We start from the raw sequence: 24,921 nt of genomic DNA on the forward strand, positions 1-24,921 counted from the left end.
ACTATTTCCTTCTTTTGTTGTTTTCACCTTTTGTTCTGATTCTTCTTTCACAACATGATTAATGTGGAAATATGTTTAAAATGATTGTACATGAATAACCTATAACATATTGCTTGCTGTCTCATGGTGAGGGGTAGAGAGGAGAGGAGGAAGAAAAAATGAAAATCAAAATCTCATAAAAGTAAATGTTTAAAACTATATTTACATGTCATTGCTTAAAAATAAAACCAAAATATTATTAGGTGGGAAAAAATAAAATTTGTGACAATCTCAATTAAAAAAAAAAAGAGAGATTCATATTGCTCAGCCCCTAGATAGCAAAACTTGGTGTAACAGGTGTAAATTATTTATAAAAGGAAAGGTTTCAGCTTGTTGGGGGGGAGGGAGAGGGGCGGGGAACAAACAACTTCCCAACAATTAGAACTCTCCAAAAATAGAACAGAGTACATCAGGAGGTAGCTGATTCCCCTCTTATCCAGATCTTCAAGCAATTGCTGGATGATTATTTGTGTATATGTAATGGGCTGAGACTTGAGTTGATGCATGTGAGGCTAAATAGTAATTGGACCATACTCTATTAATATATATACTTGCACAAAGAGTGGGCGGGGGTCATTCTTTCTCCAAGCATATATATTAATAGAGTGTGATGACTGCATATTTAAAATCAGCTGGAGTCAGGAATTCAGGTTAAGGGAAAAATCTTCAATCTTTATTCTCAGTAGAGGTGGAGAAGGATTAAAATAGCAATATGAGCAGCTGTGACAGGAAACCAGCCAACAGAGATGAAGGTGGATTGCAGGTGAAAAAGGGATCGGAGGTGAAAAGGGGATCAGAGGTGAAGGGCGGTGCGATAGCAATGTGAGCAGCTGTATTAAGACGCCAGCCAGCAGTCTCTGTTTCCACTTCCTTTTTTCCTCCCCTGCCTCCACCCACCAAAATCGTCATTTCCTATACAACACATCAGGACTTGCACAAAGAGTGGGAGGGGGCCATTCTTTTTCCACGCGTATATATTAATAGAGTATGGTCCAATTACTATTTAGCCTCACATGCTTGGGACCTCAGTGCATCAACTCAAGCCTCAGCCCATTACATGTATATGATGGAATAGTTTTCTTATTTAAGGACAGGTTGAATTAAGTGATCTCAGAGACCTCATATAGTCCTATAGAGTCTATGTTTACTTAGCCAAACTTGAGATTTTGGTGAAGAAGCTGCACAATTCTATACTTAGATTATATCATTACATATATTATCACAGCTGTTTTCTATTCTTTTCTTTATCACCAAGAACTTTTGTAATCTTGAACTAATGCCTTAATTTTATTGGATCTTGTTTATTAGTTCATAAAATTGAATAAATCTTTTTGTAGTATGTACCTAGTTTCAATCATATGACTTGTTGCTGAGAGTAACAAGGTTTTCTTTTGGAGTTTTTCTCCCTCAAACATACTTCTGACCATATATTTTGGTTCTTTAACTTCTTTCTAAGTGGTGACTCAGTGAATTTCAGTGACTTCTTATTATCTCTCCTTTTTTTGGTGTTTTAATCTGTTCCCTTCCTTCTTTTCCAGGCCTCTTTTTTTTCCCCCTGAGGCAATTGGTGTTAAATGATTTACCCAGGGTCACACAATAGGAAGTGCTAAATGTCTGAGGCCAAATTCGAACTCAGATCCTCCTGACCAGGGCTGGTGCTCTACAGGGCTAACTTCCCCGGGCCTCTGAATCTTTATTCTCCTCCATTTCTCTACAGTCCAACTACACTGGCCTACTTGCAATTCCTTGGACACTTTGTCTCTATTCTTCATGCCTTTGAGCTGTCCATCACTCATAACTGCAATATTCTGCCTCCCCATTAATTTTCCTGGTTCTTTTCAAGACCTAGCTCAAACCTCATCTCCTGAAGGAGAATTTTTCTACTCCACTACAAGTGATAATGAACCAAAAGAGAATTGTGATATTCCAAATGATTATCAGTAAGTACTATATTAAAGAATGAGACAGAACTTATTAGTTCATGCATAGGAACATTTGCACCATTCTGTCTACTATTAAATAGATGTCAGAATATCCCCTTATATAGTTGAACCTAGTCTCCAAATGATGCAGTATGTACAGAAGGGTAGCATTTGAAGTTTCATCTACAAAACACCTGCACAAAGTAACTGTAGATATTTTTAGCCAGAACATAGCATTGTACAAATATATATTTTTTTTTTTTTGGTTTTTTTAAGAATCTAGGAAAGGTTGTAAGATTGATTGCAAGCCTGGGGAAATACTTGTCTTTTGTTCTGCTCCAAGACATGAACTGAATTACATCCCTGGATAGTGTGGTTTATTTGGGGAAAATGTCAGGATATGTAGATAGGTATGGGATGAGGGAAGGGGAGTGTGTGGGGGAAATGGAAAATGCGGAAGCTATAATGGGAGATTTTTTCCCTAAAGTTTTTACAAACTAAAGTCAAGGTAGTTCAAACTAAAAGAAAATGTCTCAATCCCCAGAACAGGAAGTCAAGAAAGCAATTATCCAGATGTGTGAAGTATGGAAATATTTGCCTGTAATATGTATTAAAAATGAAAAGTCTAATACAGTTTTGGAGAAAGCCCAGTGCAAATGGGAGACAGATTTGAACATGCAGGTAACCCAGGTAACCCCATTGTAGAAGACATAAACTGGCAAGAGAATTTTTTTTATCTTTTGGTCAACTACTCTAGTTGGTATGTTATACTACCATCTACATTTAAAGAATAGATTACAAAGAGAATTTCTGCATATTCAATAATAACTTAGAAATATTAGGGAAATTTTGTTGATTTTAGCCTGATTTAAGAAATTTAAAATATAAATGATAAGTGCCCTCTCTCTTCCATTTTTTTTTTTTTTGCAAAAAGAATGTTTATGCTCTAATCATTTATTAATGGACCTAGGTCACTTTTTCCCAGTCATAGAAAAATTTAGCCCTGACATTCCAGCAAAAGTGCAACTTAATTCATTAAGTTCTAGATTTCAAATTTCCTTCTTTCCTCCAGGTCCCATTGGATTCAGTTTTCTTTACTTCCTATTCCAAACATTCATTGATATTACTCTACTGTATTCAGTGGTCCTTGTGTTTCACTAGGGGGGATAGGTGAAAAAATTTCAATATATAATTTGGAATGATTTTGGCCCCTGGATAAAAAAACTCCATGAATGTTGGTGGGATTGTTCAGTGTTATTTCAATCCTACAAAATTTAAATACATACAGTCCTAGTTTTTCATTTTGTTTAGCATTTGTGCTTCAGAGAATTCTTTCCAGCAGTTCATAAACTAACAGGACCAAATTCCCTTTATTGAATATATTTAGCTGAGAACATATGATATGTCCAGTACCTATAACTAACAAGAAAAAATTCCTAGTGGAAATAATCATCAAATAATACAGGATTTTAAGTGAGATTTGGGAGAGAATTATTACCAAATGCAGTGAGTTCAGACACTAGTTTCCTACCATCCTGTATAACATTTTACCCATGTTCCCTCCTTGTACATTATTCCTCGTAATGGATTTACATTTTCTGGCATTTTATCCTCATAGCCTCTTTTTAAACAAAAGTAAGATTTTTGTTAGGTTGCTTTCCTTAAGTGGCTATTTTTAAAAGGAACATAATAACAAGATCATGCACCAAGGTGTGTCACATATTGATTCCTTTCAATTGTATTATTGCAATAAATGAATAATTTTTCATTAGTCAGTAATGAATGGGCAATTATAGTTGTTTCCTGTAGAGTCATTTCATGGCTTGCAAGTTTTATGTATTGCCCTGCAGTAAACTTTGAAGAAGTCAGAGGAAGGAAGATGGTGCTTACTGTAGTTATCTGGAAAAATCTAAGGTTTTTTATCTTGGTTGGTCCAGAAGATTGGTTCAAATAGTTTTTATACATTTGCCAGTGACACAGTTTCAAATCCCCACCACTAGATCAGTTAAGAATTAGCCATAATATTGGTGACAGTTAGTAAAAACAAACAAAAAACTCAACCAAAAACAATTCAGGAAGTGAGCAGAGGGTCTTTCATTCCCACCTGCATTTTTAATAGTGAGTCATAACAGCAATTGGCTGGACATTATCATTGTGATGGAGAATACAGCTGTATTTTAGCCCTTTCTCTGCCTCTAGGGTTACATTACTGTAACAATGAGAGTTACAAAAGCAGGGCTGGTGTTTGTCTGCATAGAAAAGAATGCTCTAAAATTAATTATTGGGTGGATTTCATTACATAAAATAATGTTGTCCAAAATGGTGTTCAGTTAGCTTCAGACAAGTGGAAAGTTAGATTTGGCCAAGAACCTAGTGTTCTGGAATCCCATCAGAACTAACTAAACCTCTTTAGTCTGAAGAACTGAGGGTAGACATTAGATGAAACCAGATTTTTTAGCTTCTCAGTGCCTTAGGCTAGACCATTTCATAAATAAATTTTTTTGTGGTATTATGACCCTATGGCCATGTGAAAAATAAAAATCCTGGAAGACAAATTGAATGTTAAGCAGTAAGCTCAGACTGACTCTTACTCAAAATCCACTTATTGATCCATAGAAAGTTACTTTTTGCTGTTCCATTTGAAGTTTCCCTTTGTTGGGGCAGCTAGATGGCATAATAGATAGAATACCAGCTCTGAAGTCAGGAAGACCTGAGTTCAAATGTGGCTTTAGATACTTAATAATTCCTTAGATAATTAATAATAAGAATAATAATTCCTGGGCAAGTCAGTTATTCCCAATTGCCTCAGTTAAAAAACAAAAAAGAAGTTTCCCTTTGTTATTGAAATGTTATGAAAATTTGAGGGTTAAAAGGAAACAATATAAATTTTCATTGAGAGTCTATCATGTGTCATAATTGTCTTTATTACAGGCATTGCATTCCATCTCATCCTGTTAGAATTTGGTCCACATTCTCCTATAACTCCATCACAAGAATCCACCAAGAAAGTTGGGTTATTCCAAATGTCCCTCTATTATGTGAACATGAATATAGTGCATAGGTGGTCCATCTGTCATACCCATCGTTATAAAACCAAACTGCTTCCTTTCCAGATATGCATCCTTTTAATGATTTCTTTTATGATATTTCATGTAAATAATTTTTTGATCCCAATACTACAGCCTATTTATGGCAACTATGAAGGCCCCATGATTTGCTATTTTGTTTCCTTGGAAATCACAACATTGTATAATTTACAACTATAAATCTATATATAACAATATCACCAGAAGATTATTGGGGTTTAAAAAAAAGTGTACCTTGGTGTCAGTCAGAGGAAAGGTAGAGTTAAGTCAAAGCATTGTACAACTTCTTAAATGTAAGGCAGCCTACACTTGTTTTTCTATTCAATTCTGGGTTCAGCTCATTTTTCAAATGAACCATCAAATCAAGATATAGGTATTCATAGATAAGCTATACTGTGTATCTTTGGGCAATCGCAATGTTTTATATGGCAGTGAGGTTGTTCAATGGATAGAGTGCCAAGAAAAGGCACTTGGGTCAGGAAGACTGATCTTCCTAAATTCAAATCTGGCCATAGATTCTTACTAGCTATGTGACCTGGGCAAGTCATTTAACCCCTTTTGCTTCAGTTTCCCCCTCTATAAAATGAGCTAGAGAAGGAAATAGCAAACCACTCCTGTATCTTTGTTAAAAAAAAAAAAAAAAGGGTCATGCAGAATTGAACATGCTTGAATATAAACTAAACAACAACAAAAATTTTTATACATTTGGCTTTTATCTCCTGAACATTTTTGAGTAACTATTGACTTAATTTAGAATACATTGTAATGTAGTAAATCTTGATACAGACAATTTGATCTGCAAATAAAAGCATACACATGATTTCAATATCAATAGGGATTCATAGGGAATCCCTCTTCTACTTGCACTCTGTTCTTGACAGCTATTTGACAGTAAAACACCTTTAGTGAGCATCTATTTTTATTTATAGCTTACTCCATACTAAAAGTCCAGAAAATTATCCCAAAAAATTATCTTTATGCTTGCTTTTATCAAGTAATTTTGTATAAATTTAACATATGCATGGAATTTAACTTTTTTGGAAGAGAGTCTTGAAGGCTGTACTTTGGTCTAAAAATCTTTTTATAATCAACAAATATAAAATACAAGAGGATCTCACATTCTATGTATATTTCAATAAAATTGTATGACTTTAACAAGATAGTCTCTGATAAATAGCATATTTAAGTTAGCCTGTTCCTTTCTCATATTTTTCCAAGGTTATCCTCAACACAAGTCCTCTCATATTTCATGAGAATAATATTGTAATGTTGAAAAATAGGTATATTAGTAGATAGTTATTGATATCCTCTTGATCATTATTATAGTATGTAATTTAGTCAAAATTTGTGATTTGCAATTTGATTGGTCATAATCCGATTTCTCCATTCATTCATTGTCTTCTCTTATACATTGAGATTCAGTTCCTCAGTATCCTTAAAACTGATTTCATCTTGGACCATCTAGCCACCCTTCCCATCCTTACTTTCTCTAGTACTACTTCACTAGAAATATATATAGAAGAAATGCACATATTTAACATATTTTGAATTGCTGTGTAGTGGAGGGGCTGGGGAGAAGGGAGGGAGAAAAATTTGGAACACAAGGTTTTGAAAGGGTGAATGCTGAAAACTATCTGTATATATTTTGAAAATAAAAAGCTATTATTAAAAAAGTATTACTTCACTGGTAGCTATTTAATCAATGTTAAGCTTAATGGAATTATACTATTTCAGACTTAGTTTCTTCCCTACTTAATAGTATTTTTCCAATTATATGTAAAGATAATTTTCAGTATTCATTTTTGTAAAATTTTGAGTTCCAAATTTTTCTCTCTTCTTCCCCAATAGAGCAAGTAATCTGATATAGACTAAACATATACAATCATGTTAAACATATTTCTATATTATTCATGTTGTAAGAGAAAAATCAGAACAAAAGGGAAAGCTCACAAGGAAGGAAAAAACAAAAACAAAAGGTGAAAACAGTATGCTTCAATCTACAGTTTCCACAATTCTTTTTCTGAATGTGGATGTCATTTTGCATCCCAACAACTCTCCATTTTTATTCTTATGTGCTCCAATACTAAACTTTAAACTAAACTTTAAAGCTCAAACATACTGATAAGTTAAATGAAATTTAATTATTAGAAAGACAAAGGGCTAAGTAAATCTTAGCTTAATCAATAGCAGGATGACCAACACTAGCATTGATACCCTTCTTGTTCTTGGAAAACTTGGTTCTACAGAGCAAGCCAAGGATGTGAGGTAGTTACCCTGTAATGAATTGGCTTTTCTTTCCAGCAAATTTCTTCTATCTGGAGAGACTAAGGTTCAAATATTTTTGGGAAAGAGATCATATAGCCTGTGACACAAAGATGAGTAAGCTAACAAGTACTTATTATTAAGTATATCCCTTAAGAGAACACACTGACACACAAAATATTAATTTTCAAAGTGTCATTTTTAAAATTAGCTTTTGTTTCACTACAAGTGTAGTAATGAAACTAATATATTTCTTTTATCTACCTATAATTGGGTTGCTTTGCATTTTATAATTGTTTATACTTCCCTTTTAAAGAGACCAGGGTCAAATGATTGAAAAGTACATGATGAAGCCTGTTCAACTTAAGTATTAGTCTTTTGGTTGTATGAATGTCTAAATTATTTCTAGGAAAAGCTGACTTAGAGATCATAAAACTTTAGTTACTTGGAGTATGATAAAGAATTTGGCTTATAATTTTAAGATTATTACTTATTTCTTTCTCCTGATTTCCTCATTAAATAATTTTCCAGTTTTTATTTGGATAAGAATTTGTAAAAGGTTGTTGGTTAGTCCAACTAAATTAGGTATACAACATATCTCACTCAGTATTTGCTTACTACTTTCATCAGTAGATTGATTTAAAGAATATAAGTAGTAGTTACTTCTGTCCATTTCTGTCTTAGTCAAAGATTTCCATGCAGCATATTCACAACAAATATTCAACTTGTTACCAGTGAAATATAGAATTTTTCTTTTTCAATCAAGTTTTCTTTTAATTTTTTCTTTTTTTGGAATTTTTTCACTCTTTCTAATTTCACTTACATTTTCTTTATATACTATTTATGCCAGCATATTCTGGGATTTATTTCAAACTTGACTGCCACATTTGGACCCCACTTTAAGTTTGGTTTCATATATGACTCTGAGACTAGATTTCTTGGTAGTAAATGATCATTGTAACCATTGCTATAGTGTTAGTCGCAGATGCTTCAGTTTGTGGTGGAACTTGTGGGGAACAGCCAGCTACAGTTTTAAACAGAAAACTTGTCAAAATTCTTTAAAGGCAATCTGTTCTATCTAGTTAAATTCTTGTGTGGACTCTTAAAAGTAAAATTTGTCAACATTGATAAACCTGTGTACTCTGCTTCACATTATTCAATCAGAATACATACATACAAATAGTTTGCCAATTGAATTTAATTTTTTTTGAAAATGGGGATAGCAGGATATGCTAAATTCTTCCCCATTAGGAAAAAAAGGGAAAGATTAACAATCCAATAGAATATCAATAAAAACCTGGATTAAATAAATATAGATGCACATTATACATATGTATTTGTATACACATATCTATATGCACAAATAGATATTTAGGTATATATAATGTATATAGTTGCATCTATTAATATACACCTATATTTTTCTTCCTCCCTTCCTTTCTCAGGGAAATGACAAATGACAAAGGGGCTATAGCCCCTTTAACTAGCTATTTCATTTATCTATTATGAAGGTTAATCAAATCGTTGATTTAGAGCTAGAAGTCTTAGAAGTCTTCTAGTGCAACCTCTATACTCTATTTTTACAAATTTACTAATTTAGAAAGTTTTAGAAACTTTGTCCCCAAAAAGTTGTGACTTGTTCAAGGTTATCAACAGAGTTTATGTTTCTTTTTTTAACCAAATAATGCCTATTTTCCAAGAGTCTAACTGTATTCCATGGTCTATATCTATATTAATAGACATTAATATGGGTTCTTCTTAGTTTATGAGCCGCTATTGTGAGGCAAATTTATTTTCTTTCCCATCAATGGATAATAATCATAATCTTCTATAATATAATATTCTAAGATAACTCACCAAAAGATGTAAATTGGCACTTTTTTGAGTTGACCTCATACTCAAGCAATATTAATACCTTCATGAGAAGGACATTTGTAAATTGTGCTGCATCTAGAGAAGGGCAATTAGCTTACCAGAGATCCTTGGTCTCCTACCATCTGGACATTTCAGTGATTAACCTAAAGAAGAGATGTACAGGAAAACATGATAGCTGTATCCAAATGTTTGAAGTGCTTTCAAATGGGATTCATTATGTTCCACTTTGCCGCTGATGGCAAATTAAAAGCAATTAATGAAAGTTGCAAGGAGGCAGATTTAGATTTGATGTCAGAAGAATCTTCATAACACAGATCAAAGCACACACACATGTAAAATAAAGTGAAAAATAGTATGCCTTAATCTTCATTCAGATGCCATCCATTTTTACTTTGAAAATGAATAGTATTTTTCATCAGGAGTGCTTCAGGATCATCTTGAATCATTGTATTGCTGAGAATTGCTAAGTTATTCATAGTTGATCATTATTCAGTATTGCTATTATTTGATGTATTCCTAGTTTTGTTCAATTCATTTTGTATCAGTCCATGTAAGTCATCCAAGGTTTTTCTGAAATTATCCTGCTCATAATTTCATATAACACATAGTATTCTGTACCAATCATAAACCAAAGTTTGTTTAGCCATTCCTGAATTGATGGGCATCCCCTCAACTTCCAATTCTCTGTCACTACAAAAAAAGAGCTACCATAAAGATTTTTATACAAATAGATCCTTTTCCTTTAAAAAATATTTTGGGGATACAGTCCCAATTTAGTGGTATTGCTGGGTCAAGGATATGCACAATTTTATAGCCCTTTAGGCCTAGTTCCAAATTACTTTCCAGAGTGGTTGGATCAGTTCACAGTTTCATCCATAGTGCATCTCACTCAGTAGTTTTTTTTTTTTTTTAAATTTTGGTAATATCTTCTTGGATTTCTAGAATTTTTATTTTTTGTTTAATTGGGGGGTTTAATTAGTTGATTTTAGGTGCTTGTAATTGTGTTCAATTCATTGATGTGTTCTTTTTCTCTCTTTTTTGATAATTATTTTGAGATATAAATTTTCCCTTATGTGCTACTTTGATTGCATCCTACAGATTCTGGTGTGTTGTTTCTTTGTTATTATTTTAAATGAAATTATTTTTCTATAATTTGTCCTTTGACCTGCTCTTTCTTTAGGATTGTTAATTGATTTGCATCAATTTTTAATTTATTCTTTAAAGGACATTTATTGATTAATTTTGTTGCATTATATTTGGGATATGATGCATTTAATATTTTGTTTTCTGCATTTATTTGTGAGATTTTTATGCTCTAATACATAGTCAGTTTTTGTGAAAGTGACAAGAACAGAAGAGAAATATGTATCCTCCTTTTTATTCCCATTCAGTATCTCTCTCAGATATCTATCATAATCCAACTTTTCTAAAATTCTATTGATTTCCTTAATATATTTTAGGTTTATCTTATGGTTAAATTTAGGAGGTAGATTGAGATTCTCTCACTGTAAAAGTGTTACTATTTTTTTTTTCAGTAACTCAGTTAACTTTTCTTTCAAGAATTAGGAGCTAAGATATTTGTCAATCTGCAAAATTGATATTGTCTATGGTAGCTTTTAGCAAAATGTAGTTTCTCTATCTCTTTTAATTAAAATTATATTTGTTCTTCCTTTGTCTGAAACCACATTTGCTACCTTTACTTTTTTTACTTCAGGTAAAGCATACTAGATTTTGCTTTAGCATCTTATGTTCATTCTATGTGTATCTTTCAGCTTCAAATATATTTTTTGTGAAGCACATTGTTCAGTTCTGGTTTCTAACACAGTACACTGTCATCTTCTCTTTTATAGTTGAGTTGATTGGTATTTTCTGATACTTTTCCTTCTCTTTTCCCCCTTTCCTCTCTTTAAGAGTCTGTTTTGCTTCTGAACTCTCCTTACTCTACCCTCTGTTTTATTTCTTCCTTTTTTCCCTTAACCCCCTTTCTTCTACGTGACTATTAGATAAAATGAATTTCTGTAACCCTCTATATTTGTACATGATTCTTTTCTTCCTTTAACTAGTTCATATAGATATTATGTTTAAGTATCACCTGTTCACCTTCTCTTTTCTTTATATAAATTTCTCCTTGCTCACAACATACATTGGAGATCATTTTTTCCCATTCTTATCTTTCTCTTTGTGCATTATTCTCCTTTGTCTTTCCATTCTTTCAAGATAGGTCAAACATAATAGACTTGAATTCAGACCTCTATCTAATTAGACTCCCTTTAACACTTCTAGTGATGAGAAACTGAGGAGTCACATGTATCATCTCCTTAAATAAGAATGCTGTTTGTCTTTGTTTAAGCTCTTGTGATTTCTCACTCATGTTTACTTTTTCTCTTGAATGTTTCCAAGAATTTTCTCTTTCTTTCCCCCATGCTTAGTGGGCTTTCCTTCCTCATCCATATGTACTGGCTTTCCTGGCTTCCTTTTACAACAAAAATCCCATCTTCTAATAAAAGCCTTTACCATACAAGAAGTTTTCATTGCATTTTTCCTTTATTATTTACTGTTTCTTGATATCTCATAATCTTTAGCTTCCCAATATCTACTTATAATTTTAAGGAATTATTTTCTTGAGCTTTTGTATTCATTTTCAATTTGACCAATTCTACTTTTTAAGGAGTTGTTTTCTTCAGTGAATTTTGTACCTTCTTTTCCATTTTTTGTTCTTTCTTTACCGAGCTGTTGACTCTTTTTTTTTTTCATTATTCTCTTAAATTATTCTCATTTTTTTTTTTTGCCAATTTTGCTTCTACCTCTCATATTTAATTTTTTAAATCTTCTTTGAATTCTTCCAGGAATTCTTTTAGGGCCAATTGCAGACTAATTCATTTTTCTCTTTAAGGTTTTCTATGTAGGCATCGTGACATTGTTCTCTTCTATGTTTGTGTTTTATCTTCTCTGTCACCATAGTAACTTTCTATGGTCAGGTTTTTTGTTGTTGTTGTTGTTTGTTTGTTTCTTGCTCATTTTCCCCACTTATTTCATGACTTTTAATTTTATGTTAAAGTTAGTCCTATATCTAAAGTGGAGGAGACACTATCTCAAATTTAGGTCAAAGGCCTTACTACTACCCTGCACTGAGACTAGGTGGTCTCATTGCTAGCTTGTTGAGGTGCAGCCTGCTAATTGCTCACCTGGATACCACCTGAATTGGATTGTCCTCCCCTTTTATCACAATGAGACAGAATTTTCTCTGATGAGCTAGAAAAATTGTCTTATCCCATTCTTTTTTTTTTTTTTTTTTGGTTCTGTTGCTTCAGAATTTGTTTTGAAACATAATTTTATAGTTATTTAGAGGTGAATTTGAGAGACCTTAGATGAGTTCTTACCTTACCCTATATCTTGGCTCTGTCCTCCACATTCTTTCTCTTTTATTTACTGTCTAAACTGCATATAGTTTTTTGTACATATTGATTTGCTTTATTTCTCCTTCATTAGATTTTGAACACCTTCATCTCTTTTTGTATCCCTATTAGCAAAATGATTAGCACTTAGATTCTATTGATTGACTATGAAAAATATTATTGACTGAATATAACAAATATTGAGTGACTATGTTTGTATATTAAATGTTCTATTGAGTTCTGGCTTTTTCACCAAGAGCACTTTAAAGTCTTCTATTTCATTAAAGATCCATATATAAATATGGATCAATAAAGACATATATATATATCCATCCACAGGATTATATTCAGTTTTGCTGGATGAGCTATTCTTGGTTCCAACCTCTGTTTCTTTTTAGTTGTGGCTGCTAAACATTGTATGATCCTGGCTTTGATTCTGTGATACTTGAAAACTCTTCTTGTCAGCTTGCTGTATTTTTTTCTCTTAACCTGGGAGTTCTGGATTTGGCTGTGACATTCCTGGGAGTTTTATCTTTGAAGTTTCTTTCAGAAGGTGACCAAGAAATTATTTTATTTCTACTTTGTCCTCTAGTTTTAATATATACGGGAAATTTTATTTTAGATTTCTTGAAACAAGTTGTCTATACTTTTGTTGTTGTTGTTGTTGATGGATTTCAGGGAGTACAATGATTCTTGAATCAAACTGTTTTTTTTCCTGATCAGTTTTTTTCTATGAAATATATCACATTTTCTTATATTTTATAGTATTTTGATTTTTTCTATTATTTTTTGATGTATTATGTAGTCATTAGCTTCCATTTGGTTAATTCTAACTTACAGACTATTTTCTTCAATAAGGTTTTGTACCTTATTTTATAAATATTATATTATTTAATTTATATATTATATTATATAAATTAGTACATAATTATATATGATATATAATTGTTATATTATTTTATAATAATTTAATAAATTATGTCTCTTTTATAAACTATTCTTTTTTATGTCTTTTCTCCAGAGTTCTCATTTTGTTTTCAAAATTCTTTTTTTTTGCTCTTTAAAAAAAACTCTTTCAGAGAAGAGTCAAGATGACTTTTCAAGAGAAAAGACTGAGCTCTCTCCTAAATCCCAACAAACACCTTTAGATAAGGTAAAAAAAAAAAGTAAAAGAAAGGAGTGAAATAATTTTCCAGAAAGACAGCTTAGAAGATCAGCAAAAAAAAGTCTGTCACATCTGGGTAAAGGTGGAGCACAGTCCAGTGCAGACCAGACCCCAGTAAACCAGGAGAAGATCTTGTTTTACAAGCCACCAAATCAGCAGCAGCAGAAGCTGTTTTTGGAGCTCTCAGATTGCTTATGATAAAGGGGTCAAACAACTGATCAGAAGGAAATTACAAGAGTCTCTTTGCTAACACTGAGACAGGACTCATTTTCTTTACCCATACTTGGATCTAGGTTTCAGTCCTGGATGACAGACCCAGGAAGAGGAAGAACACTAGCACATCAGGGCTTGTAGTCAGAGCAGGGAATCTTATTGCAATTCTGGAGCAGGAAAAAGTGTTTATGGCTGCTCACAGACCAGATCAAAGGGCATGAGAATAGTACACTCACCTCTTTAGATCATATCTAAGAAGAACATAAACCTTAAAATCCCTAAAAGTATTTCTGAAAACAGCTGCACAAAAACCATGATGCTTGGGAAAGTATGCCCTTCACCCTGGAAGCATAGGCTCAATTTAATAGAGTTAAAAGTCAAGAAATAGACTGAAAAAATGAGCAAACAAAAGAAAATATTTCTGACCATGCTGTGGTGACAAGGAAGATCAAAAATATACTCAGAATGAGATAAAATCAAAATTCCTTCACTCAAAGCCTCCAAGAAACATGAATTAGTCTCAGACCATGGAAGAGTTCAAAAAAGATTTTGGAAATCAGGTAAGAGAAAGAAAGAAGAATTGGGAAAAGAGACAAAAGTGATGCAAGAAAATCATGAAAAAAAGTCAAAAGCTTGGTAAAGGAGACACCAAAAAAAATTCTGAAGGAAAAAACACCCTTAAAAAAGAGAGGGAGAAATAAGATGGAGGGAAATACAGTTAGCAGTAGTAACTAAAAAAAAAAAAATAGAATAAGTTTCTCTAATAAAGGCCTCATTTCTCAAACATACATAGAATTGAGTCAAATTTATAAAAATAAGTCATTCGCCAATTATTATAATCAAAAGATATGAAGTTTTCAGATGGAATAATCAAAGATGTCTGTATCCATATGGAAAAAATACTCTGACTATTATTAGAGAAATGCAAATTAAAATAATTTGAGATACTACCTCATACATATTAAATTGGCTATTAGGACAGAAAAGCAAAATGACAAATGTATGAAGAGATATGAGAGGAGTGGGAAAATGAGACATTAATGCACTGTTGGTAAAGTTGTGAACTGATTCAATTGTTCTATAGAGAAATTATGAACTATGCCCCAGGCCAATAAAACCATGCACATACTTTTTTATAATAGCTTTTTTTGTTTTTTTCCCAAACCCATTCATCTTTGCAAATCCTTGAGTTTCACATTTTCTCTCTCCTTCTCCTTCCTCTAGATAGCAAGCAGTCCCATATAGGTTAAATATGTGCCATTTCTAAATTTAATTCCATATTCATCATGCTGTGCAAGAAAAATCAGAACAAAAGGAAAAATGAGAGAAAAAAAGCAAAAAATAACAACAAAGGTGAAAGTATTATGCTTTGATCCACATTCAATCTCCATAATTCTTTCTCTAAATATGAATAGCTTCTTTCCATTACAAATCTATTGGAATTCATGTATACTCATTGATCTAGCAATACTTCTACTAGGTTTGTATCCAAAAAGATTTTTAAAAAAAAGAAGAACATATATGTACAAAAAATGTTCATAGCAACTCTTTTCTGGTAGCAAAGAATTAGACATTGGTGAGATGTCCCTCAATTAGGGAATGACTGAACAAATTGTGATATGTAATTATGATGACTCCTATTATGCTATGAGAAATGATGACCAGGATGCTCTCAGAAAAACTTGGAAATATTTACAGAAGCTGATGCAAAGTGACATGTGCTATGTACAAAGTAACAGCCATATTGTAAGATGATCAGTTGTGAATAACAGCTTCTCCCAGCAATATAGGTATCCAAGACAACTCTGAATACTATCCATCCTCAGAGAAAGAATTGATGGTGTATGAATAAAGATTGTAGTATGCTTTTTTAAAACTTTATTTTTCTTAAGGTTTTTTCCTACACTTAGTCTATGTTTTCTTTCACAACATAACTAATACAGAAATGTTTTGGATGACTACACATGCGTAATCTATATTGAGTAGCTTGCCTTTGCAAAGCAGGTAGAGAGAAGGGAGAGAATTTAGAATGCAAAGTTTTAAAAATTAATGTTAAAATTGTTTTTACATATAAATGGGGGAAATAAAATACAAAATTAACAAAACTCCTCTAACTCTTCTAGCAATTTTTGTTGAACATATGTCAAATCTGCATTTTTTTTCCCCCTTTTAGCTTTGCTTGTGGGTGTTTTCAAGTAATTCTCTTCTTTGATCTTTCTGTTTTGAATTTCTTTGTTACAATAGAAGCTCTTTCTTCTTCCAGTCTTCTTTTTTACTTTGGATTGATACTTTTTGGGGGGGTTGTTCACTTTAGAAACATAAGGAATGTATGGCCTAAGAACATGTCCTCTTTTATGTCCTGCTGCTGCTTTCATAGGTCTCCTTATGGGAACCTGCAGATTTTCAGTGCTCTCAAAGTGGTGGTCTGGGAAGAGGTCTATTCACTGTCCTCCTAATCTGAGTTCTGCAAATTCTTGACTCAGGTTTGGGTCTGTTGGCTTGTGCATCGATGAATTTCAGATGCTGTTAGACTTATTCATTGTTAGTCTTTGGAGATGTTCCACAGGTTCAGAGTTCCTGTACTGCTTGCTCCCCTTTGGTCCTACCCTGATTATTACATGGCAAGTTTATATGGTGGACTAAAGACTAGAACTGACTCACCATTTTGGTCCTGGGCTCAGAGCCAACAGTGACATTTCTGGAACTTATCCCTTGCTTCCATAAACAGCTAAAACCCGTTCTCCCTCACCACCATTCCTCTCCAACCTGGCAGAACTGGACAATGGGTGAAAACTACAAAATGACCCCTTTTCTGCATTCAGTGCTAGTTAAAAGAACCAAGCAATTTCTTTCTTCCTTGGTGTTTCTTATCCTATTACTCTATCTTGAAGTTATTTCTATCCCTGGGCATTAGCACACTCTATTTTGCTGCCACTGATTGTGTTCCTGCCTTAGCCTCTGTCCCTAGTATCTGTAAAACTTTGTCTCTCTAAACTCTTATGGAATATTACAGTGATTCACTATGACTTATTCTTCACTTTCCTGACCAGTAATCAATTTCTACCTGCTTATAGAGAAGGTGTTCTGGGTGAGCTGGGCAAAAAACAAAACAAAACAAAAACCAAGGAAAAAAACAATCTTCTCTTACTTGATTCTACTCTCCTAGATAAATATTTTAAAAAAAAAGAAGTTTTGCCCTTCTTAATTTTCAAATGAAGCATTCTAATTAGAAGACTAAATACAACTTCTTCATTGGATGATGAATCTGATATTGGAAGAGACTTTATAAGCCATTTAATCCAGTTTTCTTACTTTGTAGTGGAGAAAATCAAGGCCCCAAGAGAGAAAATAAACATAGGTGGTATCAGACATGAATCCAGGTACTCTTGCTCTTTTGAAAAAAAACATTTCACTTGTATCTTTGTAGACTTGAATTTCAAAACCAAGTTTTAGAAGATAACAGATAATGAGGAAAGGCAAAGATATTGACATGGCCTGCTACTCCCTTCTCCAGTTTATTTTACAGATGAGAAAACTGAGGCATATAAGGTTAAATTTCTTTCCCAGGGTCATAAAACTAGGAAGGTCCAAGTAATCTGATTTGGTAAATAGTAGATGATATATTATATAGATTATAATCCTGTGGTGATTAGATAGTATATAAACATTTTCTTTTAATTAAGATTTAAAACAATATTGGATTCCTAAAGACTAATTAGTTGGTTGTAGGATTTTTAATACCCTTCTAGGGGAACAAAGTTTAAAATAAACAGCCAATTTGAGTCCCCCTTTGTTTCTATGATAGATAGAATAGATAGATGTGTAAGTAGGTATGTAGATAGACAGACAAATAGATGCTTGTATATGTTTATGTATATGTAAATAAATATGGGGGAGAGGGATCTTCTGAAATAATGGCATATATTTCCAATAGAATTGGGAGAGAAAATGCTATCCATATCCAAAAAGAAAAGTATGGAGACAATGTGGATTGAAGCACTGTATTTTTACCTTTTTGTTGTTTGCTTTTTTTTTTCTTTCTTGTGATTTTTGTTGCACAATATGAAAAATATGAAAATATGTTTAAAAGTATCATGCATATATAACCTATATCAGATTGCTTCATGTTTTGGGAGAAAGGGAGATAAGAGAGAAAGGGAGAAAAAAAATTGGAACACAAATCTTACAAAAATGAATTTTGAAAACTATTTTCACATGTATTTGGAAAAATAAAGTATTATTGAGAAAAAATGAAATAATGCCCTAAAATCTCAACTTACAGAGAAAGAAAATAGCTTTTCTACTTTCTCACTCTTCCTCTGAGATTGTTTTTGCATTTTTGTATCCCCCAAAGTCAATACAATGCTTTATACATCATAAGCACTTGATAAATGCTTGTTGATTAATTCTTTGCTTTCCAATCTTCTTCTGGGTTTATGGAGCATGCAAAGACCTCCAAGTCTGAAGTCAGGATCATTCATCTAGTGCTCAAATACAATCTGTGGACACTTCCTAGTTGTATGATCCTGAGCAAGTCATTTAACACTATTTGCCTCAATTTCCTTATCTATAAAATGAACTGAATAAGGAAATGGCAAACACTCCCATATCTTTGCTAAGAAAACCCTAAATAGTGTCATAAAGTGTTGGACATAACTGAAATGACTGAACAATAAAACTAATCAACAAAATATAATGTATTCACATTTCCATTTAGGAGCTATACTCACACTAGTGTCTATTCTCTGTAATTATTTCTATTTATCATATGTATCTATCTTGTCTGTAAATAATTATTTCCATATTGTCTTCCCCATTAGATTCTGAGCAAGCAGGAACGTTTTCCTTTCTTCATATCCTTAGCATTTAACATGGTACCTGATACATGCTGTTATTCAGTCATTTCAAGTGTATCTGAATCTTCGTGATGCCATCTGGTATTTTCTTGGCAAAAAATAGAGATGTAATTTTCCATTTCTTTCTCCTGCTTATTTTACAGATGAGAAAACTGAATAAGCAAGATTAAGTGACTTGATCAGGGTCACACAGCTACTAAGTGTCTGAGGCTATTCCTATAAATAGGAATTTATATATTATATAAGTATATAATATATATATATATATATATATATATATAAATCCTATTTAAGCCTTATCCCTTTGATGTACTATTATTATTCCCACTGTACAAATGAGGAAGCCTAGGATGAGAGATATTCAGTGATTTGCCCAGAATCATACATCTACTACTTTTCTGCGCAGAATTTGAAATCTGGTCTTCCTTATTTTAAGTTCAGTACTCTATCCACCATGCCACCTAATTGCCTACAGCTTTTATGTACCAACTGCCCTGAGTGTGCTTAGTAGACTATCAAAGAACTTTATTTCTAGTTCCCTCTCTACTGTACCAAGAACCACTTTCTTTTTAAATATTTAACTAATGAGTTATGCAAGGTTTTGTAACTAAAGCAGTATGTATTAATCCAAATCTGCTATTCAGAAGATGTTAGCATGTTACATCTCTACATTGGCTGGCACATGCTGGTTTTACATTAGCATATTGTCCTCTCTTCAGTGGAGAAAAGTTAATATACGAGTCACAAGTGATGGGTGAGGTATGGCAACAAATCTACACATTGATCCGAACATGGTCAAGAAAGTGAAATAGCACATTAGGTATTCAATTGAGGCTTGTTGGCCAAACGGCACATGAAGGAAGCTTTCCCAGAATGTTCTTCTGCCACTCTTCTGGCTCTAGGACCCAAAATCCTTTGCTTTTCGTGAGCTGTACATATTGTCCTCTAGTTTTCGTGGCAAGAGACTTCATTCTTTTGAAATGAAAAACATAAAATAAAGGGACTCAATCTGCCATGCAGCTGAACAAACCCATCTCTTTCCATGTGGCTATTCACCATAGACATTAGTTTGTTCTCACTCTATTGTTGATTTCTTGGCTATTTGATGATTAGATAACCTTATAAAATATCTAGTTTCTTTCTCATCACAGAGTGACATAAACTTAGTTTTGAAAACAAGCATAAGTAAGTAGCCATGATTCCTTTGAGATATCTTGATTTTTTTTAAAGCAAAACAAAGTATCTTTTAAAGACCTTTCTTATTGTTTTACATAAGTTAATTTTTTTTATTATTCTGAAAGACATTAGATTTATTCATATTTTGAAAATGTAGTGGTAGCCAATCAATTTTGGCATTTTTCATTATATTATTATTGCCACTTCATGGACAATTTATTCAATATATGTTCTGTTTGCTGGCGAAATTGAATATGAATTAAATTATTTGTTGCAGAGTTTGGGGATTCTGGCAAGGAAAATTCAGCTTTTAGCCTGAGAATAAAGGGCTGAAAGCTGCCACAATTGCTAATTATTCTCCAAAGTATTCTAGTGTTAGAAGATGTGGAGATAGAAAGTAGTCCCTGCATAGATGAAAAGTGGTTCAGGAAGTATAAAGTACACTCTCAAGAGGAAAGAAAGATTGAGAAGAGATAAATTAGTAGTGTGACTGTTGGGTGAGAAGTACCAAAAGTGCATCTAGAACCTAGGAGTTAGAGTGTTAGATGGGATGGATGAAAAAGAAAGACAAGAATTACTTCTCTGTCTGACTCAGCAAGGATTTCAGTTCTTGAGAGAGAGTTGCATGGTCATGTCTTGCATTTAATTTCTCTTTTAAATGATAAATTTTAAAAAACATAACTGTTTCACAGCTAGCTTTCAGTAGAGAGCTAGCTTTCAGTAGCTGAATTTTTTGTTTAGTAATCTGTTCTTTTAACATTTTAAATGGTTTGTGTTCAATTTAAAAAATTGTAATGGTCCCCCTCAATAACTTATTAACTACAAAGTTATGTATTACTTTTTCTTGATATGGCTTAAAACATGGTATTCCATATTATTTTCAAATAGTATTAATTTTCCCCACTTACATATCAAGACAATTTTTAGCATTCATTTTTACAAGATTTTGAGTTCCAAATTTTCCTTCTTCCCAACCCTCTTTTTTTCCAAAGATGCAATTTGATATAGTTTCTACCTGTGCTATCATGAAAAACATTTGTCCACATTAGCCACAAACAAAATTAAAATGCAAGAAAGAATAAAGTAGGTGAAATAAGCTTCAATCTGCATCCAAAATTCATGATTTCTTTATCTGGTTATGGAAAGAATTTTTTCCTTTGTGAGTTCTTTGTTCTTGTCTTGGATCATTGTGTTGCTGAGAAGAACTGAGTCAGTCATACTTGATTAACACACAATGTTGTTCAGTTTTGTACTCAATTTACTAATAAATAGAAAAACCCAGACTAAGAAAGAGAATTTGTATTTCAGAGAGACTACATGCATAAGAATGTTTTTCCCCCAGAAAAGCTTTCTATGAAAGATTATATCTATTCAGGCTTCAAGTCATCATTTAATGTAAATGCTTATTTAGATTAATGCCCCTTCATTGTGTTAGTTTTTTGCTTTGTTTTGTTTGCAAAGTCTTTTTGACTAATTTCTTTTCTTTGATAAATTATATATACTACCATTTTAATGCATTTAAGGGCTAAAAAATGCCTTGGGTATTAACCAGACTTTTCACAATATGCTATACTTTTAATGCCATACTTTTATAAAATGTAATTATGAAATATAACATACCATATTAGTAGATCCCACCTAAAAGTAATTAAATTTGTGTCATTAATTTCACTGAAAATAAAATAACCTGTTGAGATTTTCTTTGGCTAAAGATGTTATGTGCATAATTACATATGATATTTTATTGTTCTTTATTCACATCTTGATCATAAACTCTATGAGTGCAAGAATTTGATCTTATAGTCTTCAATATCTCTTAAAGGCCTAGAATTGTATCGAGTGTCCTTGCTATGGTGAATTAATACACAAAATGGTTTTATTGAACCTCAAGCTGTGCTCAGTCCAATGACTAATTTTTATATTTAGCATTTAATCTAAGATACTGGTTGGGAGGTTTTTTAAAAGATATTTGTGGTATTTCATGTGACCCTTCTTATAAGAAAGCTAACTTAATTGTTTATCTGTGCTTCATTACCATAATATAAAATACTATCTAATTTGTTTCAGTCATCTTTAGTAAGAGACAAGTGCCAAGACAGATTTCTATTCAGATGCTATATGAATATTAATCCTCTCAAACTTGTTTCTTTCTCTTCTATATTGTCCATTCTTCACACCATCATAAACAAATTATGTGGAATCTACTTTTATTCACTAGTGGCAGGGAAAGATCACCTTGCAGCAATTCACCTGCCCTGAGCCTCTGCCTATTTGTAAGAGGAGGCTTGAAAATGATGGGGTTGCTTTCTTTGAAGAGATAAGGAACCTTACAGATACTGTCATAGCGGGCAGACCTCAATCAACAAATATTGGTTAAATATTTACTTTGTTCCAAGAACAGAGAAAAAAGAAGCAAAAAACAACCTCCCTCCCCCCAAAGAAACAAAGCAATACAAACAAACAAAAAACATGATTCCTGCCCTCCAGGAGTTTGTTGGGGTTTTTTTCTCTATTTTTAAGAAGTTACAGTAGGTTGTACTTCATGCCTTGGATTGCATTTTTAAGTATATTTTTATACTCCATTCACAAAATTATATATCACATAACTTTCTAAGACATTCAGAATTTTTTGGTATCTGTTCTTTTAATATATATAGCTTAAAGTGATCAGAAAATATTTACACTTGAAAGACAACATCATATAGTTAACTAAGTACTAAATTTGGAGTGCTCAAATGCTATTAATTGCTGACTATGTGACTTAGCACAAGTTATATACTTCCCTAATCCTTGAGGGACAGGGGATTTGTGGTCCTGTGATTTTATAAAGATTTGGCCATCCCTTGTTAGAATTGAGAAATGAGGTGGAGAATGCATAGACAACTCAGAGGTATATAGCAAAAGGGTAATACTAGATGTCATCAAAAAGGCCTGAGTTCAAATCCAGAAAGACACTTTTTATTCTTATGATCCTGGTTAAGACACTTAATCTCTATCTGCTTCAGTTTCTTCATCTATAAAATGTAGATAATAATAATAATACCTACCACCCTGGTTTTTAAGTACTTTACAAAACTTACGTTGCTATGTAAATGATATTTTTTGCTGTTGTCATTATCACTATTGGTGTGTTACCTAAATCCTACTAAATCAAATCCGTGGGTTAGAATTGTTGACATCATTTATACAAGCCACATGTCATTGTGTTTGAAGATAAAATCAGATGAGACTTAAGTTTTTATTGTGTTTAGCAAATCTGCACAATTTTGTATGAGGGCATATAAGAGTATTTTAAAGCCCATAGCAATTTCAGATGAAAATGACTGTGGCCCATTTAACTTCAAAAGTTTTTGTTAAATATTATCTTGCCAGAAATAATATATAACCCAGGAGATCAACCTAAAATAATATGGAATTTTCAGTCATGTAATCTTTAATTTAAATTAAAAATAGAATTAATAATAGCTTATATAAAACTCAAATATCAAAATTCTTAGCCTAATGGAAGTTTATCACAACTGCAAATTTATGAGTCATTTAAAGTTTAAACATTTTAATCCAGATCGAGCATATATGTTAGAGGCAAACTTCAGAAATTTAAGAATCTCATTCACTTTACTAAATCTGATGACTGGAACAAATGTTCTAAGGGAAATCCTTCTCAGAAAACTTCTGAAGTGAAACTATCGTCTAGCATAACATTTTCAGTCTTAAATCTCTTGTCAGAGGTATGTAGTCATAGGGTAGTACACATACAATTATGCCCTTATAAATGTCAATTTACTTCCTTGAATCATTCATTAATTTTAGGTATTTGGTTTGAATACTCTGGCAATACTAGATGGCCACATTAAGAAACATTGCAGTCACTGAAGTCTACCCACATTTTATTAGAAATTTGACCACCAAAGGAAAAAATATTGATAGTTATAATATTCCTCTAGGTATCTGTGTGCATATGTATAAACCACACTCTTCCGGTGCCTAATCTGACCTTTGCTTCTGGTTTCTAACCCCAAAACTAACCTTTTCCACCTACCTGACCACGTGTTGACTCCTCATGAAAGCTCCTTCTGAAGTAGAGAGCACCTGGAATATCCTATAACTCAGAGAAGAAAAGAATAAAATGAGATACATTTTTTATATGGCCTAATTCAACTACTTTATTCACTTTCTTTGAAAAAGAAAGGTAGAGTTGCTAGTGTACAAAGTTTAGAAAAGATTTTTATTTTTGGAGCTGAGTTGAGAATTGTTTAGAGAGCCAGAAGAAATTGTGAGGAGTAAAGAATAGTATTTTATAAAAGTCTGGCTCATAGGAGAGTTACTGAAAGGAAGCATGGAGATAATTTGAAGTATCTTGATATAAAGTCTCTATTAAGCAAATATGCAGATTTTGCATTGAATTTCCTCCTCTAAAATAAAATAGTATGAACTAGGTACAGATAGTTTTAAAGCTTAAAATTAACTCTTTTGTTTTGAATGGCGAACATTTATCAGGAGAAAGGAGCTTTATATTGATCAGGAAATCTATTCTAGATTATTCTAAATAGGGTAAGCTAGTAATGTAATTCTGAATGGGGACATCTTTTAGAGAACATTAACAAATTGTTCTTATATCCATTTTATTCTTGGTGATGATGAAAAACAGAACAAAACTTTTTTTGGGGGGAATCAAAAGCTCGATAGCCTTTCTCCCCTTCTCTTTTAACAAAGGTTTTTCTTCTTTCCATTTTAAAATGTTATATTTCTGGGTCTCAAGAAAGCATTGAAGACTGGTCCATCCAGGTAAAATTAGAAAGCTAAGTTATTTATTCAAGGATGGATATATTAGCGAATGTATTAACTAACTGTAAACCTCACTTAGGACAATAATATCTGCAAGTATATTTTCATGTAAATGGATAATCAATCAAAGTGGGTAACAGTATAGTT

General features: G+C 32.5%; 1 protein-coding gene across 1 annotated transcript in view; it reads left to right on the forward strand.

The window, feature by feature from the left end:
* The window catches only part of ADAMTS17 (ADAM metallopeptidase with thrombospondin type 1 motif 17), a 507,844-nt gene that overhangs the window by 237,681 nt on the left and 245,242 nt on the right, over positions 1-24,921 (forward strand). The window lies entirely within an intron of this gene.

This window comes from Antechinus flavipes, chromosome 2 (assembly GCF_016432865.1).
Source record: "Antechinus flavipes isolate AdamAnt ecotype Samford, QLD, Australia chromosome 2, AdamAnt_v2, whole genome shotgun sequence".
Lineage (NCBI taxonomy): Eukaryota > Metazoa > Chordata > Mammalia > Dasyuromorphia > Dasyuridae > Antechinus > Antechinus flavipes.